The sequence below is a fragment of the Podarcis cretensis genome (assembly GCF_951804945.1).
Source record: "Podarcis cretensis genome assembly, chromosome: 8".
Taxonomy (NCBI): Eukaryota; Metazoa; Chordata; class Lepidosauria; order Squamata; family Lacertidae; genus Podarcis; species Podarcis cretensis.
The window spans coordinates 60,229,423-60,243,281 of NC_137177.1; the positions used below are offsets into that span (position 1 = coordinate 60,229,423).

Sequence of the window (13,859 nt, forward strand, 5' to 3'; positions counted from 1 at the left end):
GCTTGTCCAAACAGGTGTGTCTTCAAGAGCCGGTGGAATGCCAATACTGATGGCATGTTTGAGTGTGTGGCGGGCATCTATAAAACCAGTGAAAAATCCTGTCTTCCTATTACCACAAGCCAATAATCAGGAGGTAACTTTCACATCCATTGCTCTGCCCACTTCTGCCTCTGGTCTCACCACTGGCATGTAGATCCTGGAAATTTGCCTAAGAGGCAATGTGGCATCTGGGATGAAAAATGGTTTGTTGCCCTTGTGTTAGGAGGAGGCTTACCAACTTGCTGTAAAATCAAGTTGGGCTCCCTGACTTTGGGAACATGCTAGTGAACTGTGCCCAAACCCTTTAGAAGAAGTCCAGCACAGGTCTGTCCTTATAAACCCTGACCAATAGGTCTGACACTGAAATCTCAGGTTTCAGGCAGCGTTGCACTAAAGGCTCCACTTCCAAATTATGTGGCAATGACATTTTCATTTAAACAATTACTTACACCCAACAACACTTGATGTTTTATTAAGTCTAAATTGGATAGATATTTGGGAATAATAACTTAATAGGCTGCACTTAGTACGTCCCCTAGGATGGCGTTTAATGAAGTTCCAAACAGTTGCTAATTCCTTCATTCATAAATAAAACATTAACAGTTTTTTGGGAGGAGGGGAGGGAGTAGATGGGGGAGGGGAAATATGCAAAACAACTAAAACGAGGGAGATTTCAAAGAGCAGTAAATAATAGCATTTTGCCTTTTGGGATTTTGGTATGTTAATGCATGTTATGGCTTTCTCTGAGGAGCCATCGGTGGTCTGTTGAAGCCCGCTTGCACTGCAGCCCTCTGACATTTAAACTGCTCTGGGATTCGTTTCCACTTACGCCTCTGCTTTCCCCATTAAGTACTCTTCGCTTTCTGAGAGAGCTGATCTCACAGGAAAACAGATTTGTCAGGAAGCCACATTGACCTCTGGGGATTTTTTTATTTTAATGGGCTGAAACAATACACTCCAACTGTTTACCTGCAGTCATCGCTGTTTTCCATTATCTCTCGGTGTGGTATGACTCTATCTAGTGCTATTTTTTCCAGAAAAAGAAGTGCTGGAACTCACAATGAACTCTTCCCTTGTTTACTTATAATGGCAATGGCACCCACCTGAGAGGTGCTGGAACTGAGTTCTGGCAAGTTCTGGCTGGGAAAAAAAGCACTGATGTTGTTGCCCTGTTGTAAGGTTCAATGAGAGTGTGAAGACGCCTTTCAAAGCTGGAATTAGGGTGCACCCATATGCATTAAGATTGTTAAGGACTTCCAAATTCTCCTGTGGGTTTTGTGAGTTCAAACCCCTAGATCGAGGTGTAATGCAAGCAGGAACTAAAGTGATTTGGAAATGATTGTATGGGGGGAATCAGTTCTGAGTGACACTAGGAAGCAAAGAATCATAGGGTTGAAAGGGTCTCCAAGGGTTGTCTAGTCCAACTCCAAGTGAAACTAACTAGTTTAAGTTTTCTATATACTTTGGTAGCAGCATCAGCTAAGTTTGTTCCTTCTCCGCTCTCTATGTATCATCTTGTCATCTTTCAAATACTACAGGAGGCCTGCTCAGGCTCCCAGCCCAACTCTTACCCGTGAGTAAGCCAGGGTAAAAGTCAGAGGCATTTCCTAATACATTCATCCTTAACAGGGACCATATCAAGGTGTGAGTGAGACCACCAGACAGCTACACAATCTTCTGGTTTTGCAACAGCCCAAGAAACTCCGAGATGGTAAGTGTGTTTCTTCATAAGCGCAGCACACACTGCTTTTTTCCAGGCATTTTTCTCTCTTTCTTTTATTTGATAAAACATTTAAGCAAACAAACTGATACAAAGAAGTCAAAGCATTCCAAAGATCACATCAAGAAAAATAAATATATACATATAGAATCTATGACAACAGCAGACTTGCAAAGTTAACAGCAACCTTCTCTAAACCTCGGAGAAAGTCAGTGATAGAATCTCTTAAATAAATCAAATGTGGAATATTGATATAACGTTCAGAATAATATGTCTTTCCAAAAACAAAAGTGAACAGAAGGTGGTCTAGATCCTTTTGGTAAGGAATTTATGAAATTCATGAAGAGAGGCCAGTTATTGTAAAACTTACTTCTGGAAATGTCACATCTGACTCCTCTGCAATGTTCTGTTAGATTGTCTACAAGTGCAACCTTCAAAACACTACCATACCAATTTTGCATGGTAAAAAACCAATCACTTCTCTATGAGAATCCAATCTCTATCTGGGATGCTACCAGAAAAGGACTATTTATCTCTTAAACAAAGTATCTTTATTTGCTCCTTGAAATAAAGATAGTACTGCCAAGCCTGTAGTATTCAGAGTTCTAGAAATTACATCCAATTCTCAGTTGTAATGTTTGAACCATCTTTCCATCCCATGGTTACCACAAAGCAGGCAGCCGCCAGTAGATGGTATATATCTTCAGCAGGGGAAAAGCCCTCAAGAAGTCACCCTGGATGGGAGAGAAGGGGCACTCAACATGTAAAAGACTGTCTCTATTTTCATTTGTGAAATGTCCAATGGTATGTGTGCCTACTAGCCAGAACAGCAGTCCCACAGTCAGGGGCCTTATTTGGTGGTCGCCCTGGAGTGGAGATTTGCCAGCCCGAGGACCGCATTCCCTTCTGCTCAACGTTCCTGGGGCCACATGGCAGCAATGGGTAGGGCCAGAGGCTAAACAGGTGGAGAAAATAATATTTAACTTTGAATAGCAGGCTTACTTCTACACACACTTGCTTACCCTTCTCTGCCCTCTGCCCTCCATCCAGACAAGCAAGAGGCAATCTCAGGGTTCAAGGTCACATTTCATCCAAGCAAAAACACTGAAGAAGAAGAGGAGGAGGAGGAGGAGTTTGGATTTGATATCCCGCTTTATCACTACCCTAAGGAGTCTCAAAGCAGCTAACATTCTCCTTTCCTTTCCTCTCCCACAACAAACACTCTGTGAGGTAAGTGGGGCTGAGAGACTTCAGAGAAGTGTGACTAGCCCAAGGTCACCCAGCAGCTGCATGTGGAGGAGTGGGGAAGTGAACCTGGTTCCCCAGATTACGAGTCTATCGCTCTTAACCACTACACCACACTGGCTTAAGGTGCAAAGGAGGGTCTGTGAGGGGTGTGACTTGGGAAGAGGGAATGTGACCAGGGGAAAGTTTGGAGGGTCTGACAGACCCACCCCCATCCAAGGCCTGTCTGTGCAGTACCCTGCCTGTGCAGACAGGAGGCTGCTTTTCCTAGCCTTCTGTTGTCAGCTCAGTCCCAATCTATTTTTACCATTAATTCATTATCATTACAACGGCATGGATTTTCTCTGCCTTTGTTTTGCGATTCCCCACCCCCCACGAGCCCAGTCTCCAACAATGTGCAAAGATCACAGAGATTTGGAAGGCGCTTCTTTATCAGCAGAATGAAGAAGCAGATCCAGCTAATGCTGTGACCACCCATGGTTTCCATGGACTTCAGTCGGGCGATTGATGCCTGCCTGGCGCCTCCTGGGATATAGCCGACTTTTTAGATAAATTAGGGCTAAAAGGAGATGATAGACCCAAGAAGGAAGGACAAAACATTCCAAAAGTTTGTCATTAATTGAGGCGATGGGTGATTTGTGGTGGCAGCCAAGTAACTTGGAATAGAGCTATTGAAATGAATGGGCTTAAGTTGGCCATGTCTATTAGATTCAATGGAGAAAAGACTGAGAGCCTGGAAAAGAGGCGATACCAATAGCCATCTCCAGATATCTGAAGGGCTGTCAAGCGGATGGAACAAGCTTATTTCCTGCTGCTCTAGAGGGGAAGGACCTGAACCAATAGATTCAAATTCAAAGAAAGGAAATTCCAACTAAACCTTAGGAAGAACTTTCTGATGGCAAGAGCTGTTCGAAAGTGGAATGGGTTACTGCAGAAGGTGGTGAACTCTCCTTTGTTTGAGGTTTTCAAACAGAATTTGGGGAGGCCATCTGTCAGGGATTCTTTAGTTGTGGTCTAGAATACCGTTTGTGTCCCTTCCAGTTCCATAATTCTATGATTCCATGTTCTACTCTGGGTGCAACCCACGGTGTGCGGTATGGTTTGAAATCCTGTGTTAGTTGATTTCAACAAAAACAACTCTGAAGATTAAGATCACCGCGTCAATATCACTTCTTTGCAATGTTCCATAAATATACATATGAGCATCAGCAGTGGAGGCTGGTTCATCGGGGCTAAGGGGGCACTGCCCCACCAACTTCAGCCTGCCCTCAGCCAGACCCCACTTGCCTGACTTCTGTCCTCCCCCCCCCCCCATGCTTTTCAACATCTACATGCAGCCGCTGGGAGAGATCATCAGGGGGTTTGGGCTGGGTGTTCATCAATATGTGGATGATACCCAGCTCTACCTCTCTTTCAAATCAGAACCAGGGAAGGCAGTGAAGTTCCTGTGTGAGTGTCTGGAGGATGGATGGTGGCGGCTAACAGATTGAGGATGAATCCTGACAAGACAGAAGTACTGTTTTTGGGGGACAGGAGGCAGGCGGGTGTGGAGAACTCCCTGGTCCTGAATGGAGTAACTGTGCCCCTGAAGGACCAGGTGCGCAGCCTGGGAGTCATTTTGGATTCGTAGCTGTCCATGGAGGCGCAGGTCAATTCTGTGCCCAGGGCAGCTGTTTATCAGCTCCATCTGGTACTCAGGCTGAAACCCTACCTGCCCGCAGACTGTCTCGCCAGAGCTGGCTATCTCCTGCTTAGACTACTGCAATGCACTCTACGTGGGGCTACCTTTGAAGGTGACCCAGAAACTGCAATTAATCCAGAATGCGGCAGCTAGACTGGTGACTGGGAGTGGCCACCGGGACCACATAACACTGCTCCTGAAAGATCTGCATTGGCTCCCAGTATGTTTCCAAGCACAATTCAAAGTGTTGGTGCTGACCTTTAAAGCCCTAAATGGCCTCGGTCCAGTATATCTGAAGGAGCGTCTCCACCCCCATTGTTTTACTTGGACACTGATGTCCAGCGCTGAGGGCCTTCTGGCGGTTCCCTCACTCTGAGAAGCCAAGTTACAGGGAACCAGGCAGAGGGCCTTCTCGGTAGTGGCACCCGCCCTGTGGAATGCCCTCCCATCAGATATCAAAGAGATAAACAACTACCTGACATTTAGAAGACATCTGAAGGCAGCCCTTGTTAGGGAAGCTTTTAATGTTTGATGCGTTACTGTATTTTAATATTTTGTTGGAAGCCGCCCAGAGTGGCTGGGGAAGCCCAGCCAGATGGGCGGGGTATAAACAAACAACAACAACAACAATTATTATTATTATTATTATTATTATTATTATTATTATTATTAATTATTATTATTATTATTTGTAACCTGTCAGGGTGTAGCATTGCCTATCAGCTTCCTCTTCCTTTGTCTCAGTGTCGCCCTTGCAGGACTCAACAGGGAGGAAGATGGGGACAAAACTAAAATTTGTTTGCTCTGCTTCTCATTGATCCTGGCACCACCTACTCTCTACCTTGCACCCTACCAGACCCAGTAAGCATCAACCACCACAGTGAAGCCATAGCACTGATAACTGGTGGGAAAAATGACAATGAATGGGAGTAACTGAAAGCTGTGGAAAATAGTTCTGGAGCTAATTTTAGGTCTGTTCTATACTGAACCAGAATTTGAATGTAAAGGAACACAGGGCATAGCAAAATGATGGGACAATAAACTAACAGGGCGAGGGAAATCTACTCATCACTAGCGACGGTGTCAAAAAACCCTGGAGCCAAATTTCCGTTGTGTAATTCATGAATTATCTCCCAGTCTGCTTACATCCGTATAGCATGCATTGCGTTGACTGATACCTGAGAGTAGTAAACCATTCAATATCTACACACAATGGTTGACGGGAGCAAATTAGTTAATTTAAGTGACTGGTTGTAGTTCTCCAAACTTTGCAGCAGTACAATGGGGCTTTTTGAGGAGAGTTTGCCTGCTTTCTTTTATAACAAGAAATAGTTGCCAATTCTACTTTGCCTCATCAAATCATTTCTCCAGCTTTTCATGATATAGCCAACTGCTACATCTCTCAAGCATCTTTTATTATCCTTCCTGCTAATGTGTTTTATTGCCTTGTATTTTTATGTGTGATGTATCTTTTCAACCTAATATTTTCAACCTAATATTCAACCCTTCCTTTAAGGACTGTAATTACGCCAACTATTTGTATCTGCTAGAACTTTATAGTTCCTTAAGTCCAACGCACCAACACCAGCATACTTAGCAAATGGGGAAGGGAACTCTAAACCGGCCTGTGTTGACCCTCATTGATGGATTTAGTGCTGCAAGTCAACCAGTTACCTTCCTTGTCTCACCTTCTTCTAGACTATGCAAGCTTGCACTGCCCGGTTTTATTTGATTTCTGCCTCCCAGATGATTTCTGTGCTCAATGGCGAGTCTCCATAACTTAATCCTAGACGTGGCTTTGATTGCTGATCATTCTGGGCATCCTGTTGATTGCTAAACATGAAGTCCTGACACAGCAAGGAGAATGCCAAGAGCAGCCTCAGATAATAGATACAGGGATATTTTGGGGAGGGAGAGAAGCTGATGAAGCAGGTGACCCACATTTCAAAGCTTCCTGCCATGCATGGATCACTCTCACTTGATTGACTTCTCTCTGCAGTCATGAGAGCTGGAAAAACGTTCATCCAAATATGAAAGTGCTGGTACTCTGTAGTGTATAATATGATCCCATCTGCTGCATCATGATGCCTGAGGGCTGCATGCCAACCTCTGGTATCTTATTTTCTTAACCAAACCTTTTCTTTTTTCTTTTTTCTATTTCCCATACAGGCATAGAGGAAGTGGAGACCTCTTCGTAGTGGTATGGTATTTCAATTGGCCAGCAGAGAAAGGAAATGGTTGTGCATGTGTCCGTGTGTGTGTATTCCCAAAGAAAACAGAGCAATAAAATGGAATCTGAGCATCTGAGCAAAGGATCGAGGCTCTCCAGTCAATCAAATTACGGTTCAATCAGTTCATTTTAATCACTTCTCTGGAGACAAGTAATCCCCCCTCTGTTGAAGAATATGCAGCAATTTTAGTGATGGAAAGTTTAATTGTTTCATTTTTGCCTTCCTAGCTGCAACATGCTAGACTTTTAATCATTGGGAACTGAAGTTATAATGAAGTAAAGCCCACTCTCCATAGTTTGCAACTAGCTGAAAATAATTGGGCTGAGACTCCCATCCAGACACTGTAATGCCTCTGGCATTTTCCCGAAAACTAGACTTAATTGCTTTGCTGATATTGTTAAGTGGTCCTGGGGGGCGGGATGAAGTAGTAAAGCTACCCACATATGGAGCCAATGGTACACAAAAAGTGTCTTCTAAGATCCTTAAAGCGAGCCCATGAGGGCTTAGGAAGGAGCAGACCGCCTGGCCTTTTGTGGCTGCAGACCCAAGAGAGCTGAGAATTTGATAAAACAAAGAGAGAAAGTTTTAGAAACAACAAGCGTCAATTTTATTTAGGACCCCCCAATGCCTGGTGCTGAAAAAGGCAGGAAATGTTAACCTGATATTGCTCCTTTATAGTATGCCGTAGTTTTCTCCTTGTAATGTTTGGCCAGAGACTAGAAGAATGGAATGCTGACTGCAGCAAGAGCAAAGAGTTGTCATGTGGATGAAACATCTGGATCTCTCTCTCTCTCCACACACACAAATACACTCCCATTCCAAAAACTGTCTTGCTTTATCTATTTTCCCTCACACCTCATGGTAACCTAGAAACAAGAAACCACGGCACGGCTATGAGGATAGTGGTGACTCTTATTCTTAAGCATAGTCCTCAGTCATTCCCTTTAAAATTCTATAGGACAATGTACATAGAATTTGCCGGAGGGCAAAAAATTTGTTGGTTTGTTAGTTATTTCATTACACATGATCATAAAACAACCCCCACCTCAATGTGGTTTGCAAAGAGCCTGAAATAAAATTATCAGTAAAAACAGTTAAAAACAACTATTTAAAACATTTTTTAACATTTTTTTAAAAAAAACAATAAACTAAAACACACAGGAACATTATTATACATGTCTGGGTAAGCTTGGCTAAACAAAAGCATTTTCAGCAAGTGCCAAAAACATTACAGTGAAGGGACCTGCCTGATGCCAAATTTTCAGATGACCGGGGGAGGCTATCTCACCCACCAACCAACAGTTGTGTGTGTGTGTGTGTGTGTGTGTGTGTAATAAAGCACAGCATGTGGTGACATTATTGTACTTGGATACCCTATTGTGGGAGAAGCAGAACGTGCAGAGAGATGCATTTCATCCCATCAAGGTATCCTGGCAACCTATTCTTCCCCCAAGCCTCACAATTGTCATAATGGGCACTTCTGGAATTAATAAATAAATGGAGTTTAGGATAACAGGAGCATGGGATGATCAATGGCTCCTTTAAAAAGCTACATTAGCTCATAAGAAGCTGATTGACAGCCTATTATTCAGTGTAGCCACGAAACAGTAGTTTGCTGGTTTAAGAAGATTAGAATATGGATTAGAGCAGAGGTGGGGAAGCCTTGGTCTTCTAGGTGTTGATGAACTGCAACTCCCATCAGCCCCAGCAAATATCGCCAGTGGCTGAGGTTGATGGGGGTTGTAGTTCAGAAGCATCTGGAAGGCTAAATTTTCCCTACCCCTGGATTAGAGTGAAGGTCCATCTAGCCTAGTTTTCTGTTTCTGATAGTGTCCAGCTAAAACAAACTCATGGTCAGGGTTTGATGTCATCGTTCTGCCCTGTTGTTTCCCTCCGACAAGCAGCCTTCAGAGATTTATTCCCTCTCATCATGGAAACGCCATTTGATTTAGAATTATGGAACTGGAAGGGTCCCAACATTGTCCCTGTAAGCCTTGGGTCAGTCTCTGCCTCTCAGCCTGACCTACCTCATAGTGCTGTTGTGGGAATTACAATGAGGAGGAGAGACCCATGTACACTACCTTGAGTTCCTTGGAGAAAGAAATGGGATATAAATGCAATAACTAAATATATAATAGACTAAAACCACATAGCTAAACTTTGTGCAGCTCCAGGGATGGGGGAGAAAATTGATTATGCTTGCATTTAAAGGTGAACTTAGCACACTCACACTTTCTGAAACAATAAGCAAGCTGGGAAACAGCCATCATTTGAAATGTGCAATCCTTCAGATTTTGCAGTGCAGTTTTCCAGCCAAGCAGTGTGTACCATAAGGTTTCTATTAGTGGAAATATATAGCTTAGTATATGCAGAAGCACGTGTGCATGAAAATGCATCTGTTTATGAAATTAACATACAAAAATGCATTATCTTCGGGGGGATGCCTTTGCAAAAATGTGCATATTAGGCAAGATCGCACACATACAGGTTTTTATTGGGAGAAAATTGCACTACAATGCTGATGAATTTCCTTGAGGATTTCTATTTTGAAAGCATCTTCAAATTGCTACAGGAGCTGAATTCAAGATAGCAAGGATGAGAAACTGAAATGGGCAGGTTTCCCCTATTCTTTATCCACTGAACATGTGTGGTCTTCATTTGACTACTTTTAGTGCCCCCACCTAGGATTCCCCTCCTAAAACATTTTTTTTGGGGTGCATCTATTAATTATGCCCACCGGTACTTCCCTCTTGCACATGAGTAGTGCAATTTTTGCAAACCTAAGCAACGGTATGTGCAGCCTGAGCATCAGGAACAATGCCTTGTAATACATCAAACTGCAAATGGGCTCCAGTAAATTGGAAGTATGAAGGACGTCAAGCCCAATCTATTTATTGCTGGAGAAAAGCTCAGCTCCCCACATGGGCCTTTCATCCTTGTTCTATCTCATGGGCTGGAACAGAAGTCTAAGCTAGGCTAACAACCTCACTCTAGGCCACACACTGTGCCGGAATGTGATTTTCAGCCTTCATAGATCAGCCTACCTAAGTGAACTGCCACCTCCCGGAGAGTTAAAAAAAACACACACCCAAAAACTTTTCCACGTAAAGTTGAAAAATAGTGCTATCTGTTGCTTTAAAAACTTAACATTACAAGCTTGCAAGCCAGGCAGGTGTGCAATGAGTAGAACTTTCCCATTTGTTGGTTTTGGGAAGGAGGGGAGAAGTGGTCAGTGAAGAATGGAAGTTCTCCTCCCGCCACTCCATAAATGTGGATTTTGGCTGATGAAACTAAGCATAGTTATATCAATAAGGTGGTGGGTGGCCTTTGCATCACTTGATCTCTCAAGGAAGGATGAGATGTTTAGGAATCATCAGCCAACTCTGCCAGTAAGGAAAGTCACAGTTAGAATCAGTTGCACAACTCATGATGACTTGCACACAAAGGGAGTGACAAGTTGGGGAACCCCTGCGCTACACAAGTTTCTCTTTGGGATGGTGAAATCATGTATAGGAACTTCTCATGAGACCACTTCAGATTTTGCATAGTCCACATGTGGAAGGTGGGAGAGCAGGCCCAAGCAATTGGTCCTGCCCGCAACATCATGCCCTACTCATCCACACTTCCAAGCTTTGTATTCCAAGCCCAACTTCTGGAAAGTGGTACCTGTGCTTGCACATGTATGGGTGTGCCACGTAATGGGGAACCTCGAGCTAATGGGCTTCCTGAGCATAGGGAGCACCTATTCAAGGAACACCTTTTCAGAATGTTGGGTGACGGATGTTAAAGTTGAGGGGATGGTTAGGATGACACGTAACATTAGAGGAGAAGTCACTGGTGCAGTCCCCTACATGCCTCATAGGGTGAGGTTCTGAAGAGGGCTATAGAGAGAGGCTCGTAGAGTTGGTCCATAGATTCATTGGATTCCAGCTGACTTTTATCCAGAGACCTTCCATTGTGCTGTGCAGCCATTGATAGCCATTATCCTCCACGAATTTGTCTACTCCTCTTTTGGTTGGTGGCCATCCCTGCCTCCTGTGGGAGTGAGTTTCATAGTTTAAACTATGTAATGTATAATGAAGTATTTCCTTTTTTTGGGTACTGTATCTGACAACATCCCATTTCACAGGATGTCTATGAGTTTTAGTGTTATAAAAGAGATGAAAAACTTTTTTCTATCCACTTTCACCATGCCATGCATAATTTTACAAATTTCTATCATGTCGCCTCTTACTTGCCATTTCTCTAAACCAGGCTTCCTCAACCTCAGCCCTCCAGATGTTTTGAGACTACAATTCCCATCATCCCTGACCACTGGTCCTGCTAGCTAGGGATCATGGGAGTTTGTAGGCTAAAAACATCTGGAGGGCCAAGGAAGCCTGCTCTAAACTAAACCATCCCAAATGCTGCAACCTTTCTTCATGGGGGAGTCACTCCATCCCCTTGATAATTTTGGTTGCTCTTTTCTGAACCTATTCCAACTCTACAATATCCTTTTTTGAGATGAGGTGACAGGAGTCTTCCCAGCCAACCTGGAGATGCCAGGAATTGCGCATGGGATCTTCTGTATGCAAGACAAATACTCTCTCCACTACTGAGCTGTAACCCTTAACAATAAGCCTATAAGCAGGAACTGAGTCCAACAGGAATCTCCTGCTCGTGATTCCCCACTCCGGTGCTACTAGATAGTTTTCTTCTTTCCATAAAAGTCCTCCCCCCCCCCCCATCTATTTTACCTTCTCTAAAAATGCAAAGGGCTTAGCAGATAATTAAACCACAGTACAAAACTGATCTTTATAACGACGCTGCCCTTTTCAATGTTTTCCACAGGGCAGCCAAAAGAAAGCAGCATTTTATCTGGCTCTCTCACCTATCATGTTTTAATAACAAAATCTTTGCAAGGTCAAAGCTGAAATCAACAAAGTCACCACAGATTGGATTTAAAGCACTCTCCGTCTTGTAATGCGCTGGTCAGATATGCAAATTCGGAAAGAAGAAGCAGGCAAGAAGCTTAAAGTTCTAGAACAAGCGTGGAAAAAGATGTAACTGAGATTACTCATAAGAATAAGGTAGGCACAAATAATGCATTTTAACCTCTGTGATTTAAGCAGCTGGGAGAAACACACCAGCACGCTATCGCCCTGGAAGCATTAATTAAGCCAGATTTTCAGAGTCACACACAGTGGTTATTTCTATAAAAAGAGCTCAAAACCAGCAGATATAAGAACAAAACCAGTCTAGAGTTTAGAGTCTGATGGGACCTTGGGATCAGCCTGCTGGTCAGTGCAAGATCTTTTAGTCACAACATCCCTGAGAGGCAGCCTTCTAATTAAATGGGCACAAGACATTGGTCATGACATTATGTTTGCTGACTGGGAACAGTTATGGACCACCGGTATCAAATTCACGGCATGCAATGCCTTAAGAGAAAATATTATGAAAATGATTTATAGGTGGTACATGACCCCAGTCAAGCTTGCGAAGATTTATCATCTGCCCAATAATAAATGCTGGAAATGTAATGAGACTGAAGGTACCTTCTTTCACCTTTGGTGGACCTGCCCAAAGATTAAAGCCTTTTGGGAAATGATCTATAATGAAATTAAGAAAGTACTTAAATGTACCTTTCACAAGAAACCAGAGGCATTTCTCTTGGGCATGGTCGGCCAATTGGTGTCAAGGAAGGATAGGACTTTTTTTATGTACGCCACTACAGCAGCAAGGATTCTTCTAGCAAAGTATTGGAAGACACAAGAACTCCCCACACTGGAAGAATGGCAGATGAAAGTGATTGACTTTATGGGATTGGCAGAAATGACTGGCAGAATCCGTGACCAAGAGAAAGAGACGGTGGAGGAAGACTGGAAGAAGTTTAAAGTTTATCTTAAGAACTGTTACAATATTGATGAGTGCTAAAATGTCAAGGGAAAGGAAGATACAGAATTGCAGCGGAAATTGTTTGTTGAAATAAGATGAAATTGAGAAAGATAATAAGTTTTAATTAATTGGAGTAAAGGGTTGCTGAAAAATTGTAAAATATGGATGCAAAAAGGGTGAGGTATGGGGAAGTCCGAGAAAGAAGGCTTATGAAAATGAGGTTATGAAATTATATCTGTGTGTTTGTTTTTGTTTGTTGATGTATGTATGTTGTTTTGTCTTAAAATTGGAAAAATAATAAAAATTATATATATATATAAAAAAGAGAGGCAGCCTTCTAGCCTCTGCCAGCAAAGGAGTGCCCACCATCTTCAAGGCAGTCTGGTCCACTAAGTCAGACAGCTCTGACCATCAGGAGGTTTCTCCTAAGGGTTAGCCAAAGTCTGCCTCTCTGTAATCTCCATTTATTAGCTTCAATCCTGTGCTCTGGAATACAAATCTGCTTGGCCTTTATGTGACAGCCCTTCAGATATTTGTAGACAGGAAGATATTGTATCATTTAGCAAAGTTACTTAAATAACACTGATGAAGTCCAGAGAGAAAAGGAATCCTGATGACACTTTACTGAGGAAAACTGAATGAAAAAGTACGTAATTTGAAGACAAATTCAGGCCTTGTACAGAGCAGGGAGACATTCAACTACACATACAGAGGAAAAATTTCCTCAGAACTACATAGCTAATTGGGGCACATGTTACCTCAGCAAAAATCTGCCTGGTTACAAAGCAACACCCACCCCACACATCCTTGGTTAGCTGAGTTAGAATTACCCTTAAGTTACAAATTTTCAATAATGTCTTACCTTAAATAAAATTGGACCTACAATACTAATCTCAGAGTTCCTGGTGGATATGAGTCTTGCATCAGAGCCATGGGGGTACTAACAGTGATTCCTCCAAAGATCTCAGTGACTTGGCAGGGATATGAAGGATTAGGTGGTCCTTGAGGTATCCTGGATCAAAAGGGTTCAGATAATATTGAGCTAGATGGCCTCATGGTCTAACTA

At 42.9% G+C, this 13,859-nt stretch overlaps 1 long non-coding RNA gene across 1 annotated transcript; it reads left to right on the forward strand.

Moving 5' to 3' along the window:
- The first annotated feature begins 1,306 nt into the window (after positions 1–1,306).
- LOC307223141 lies at positions 1,307–7,023 on the forward strand. The gene is made up of 2 exons (XR_013841984.1): positions 1,307–1,750; positions 6,855–7,023. It is a non-coding gene; the product is annotated as an uncharacterized lncRNA (long non-coding RNA).
- The last annotated feature ends 6,836 nt before the right edge of the window (positions 7,024–13,859 follow it).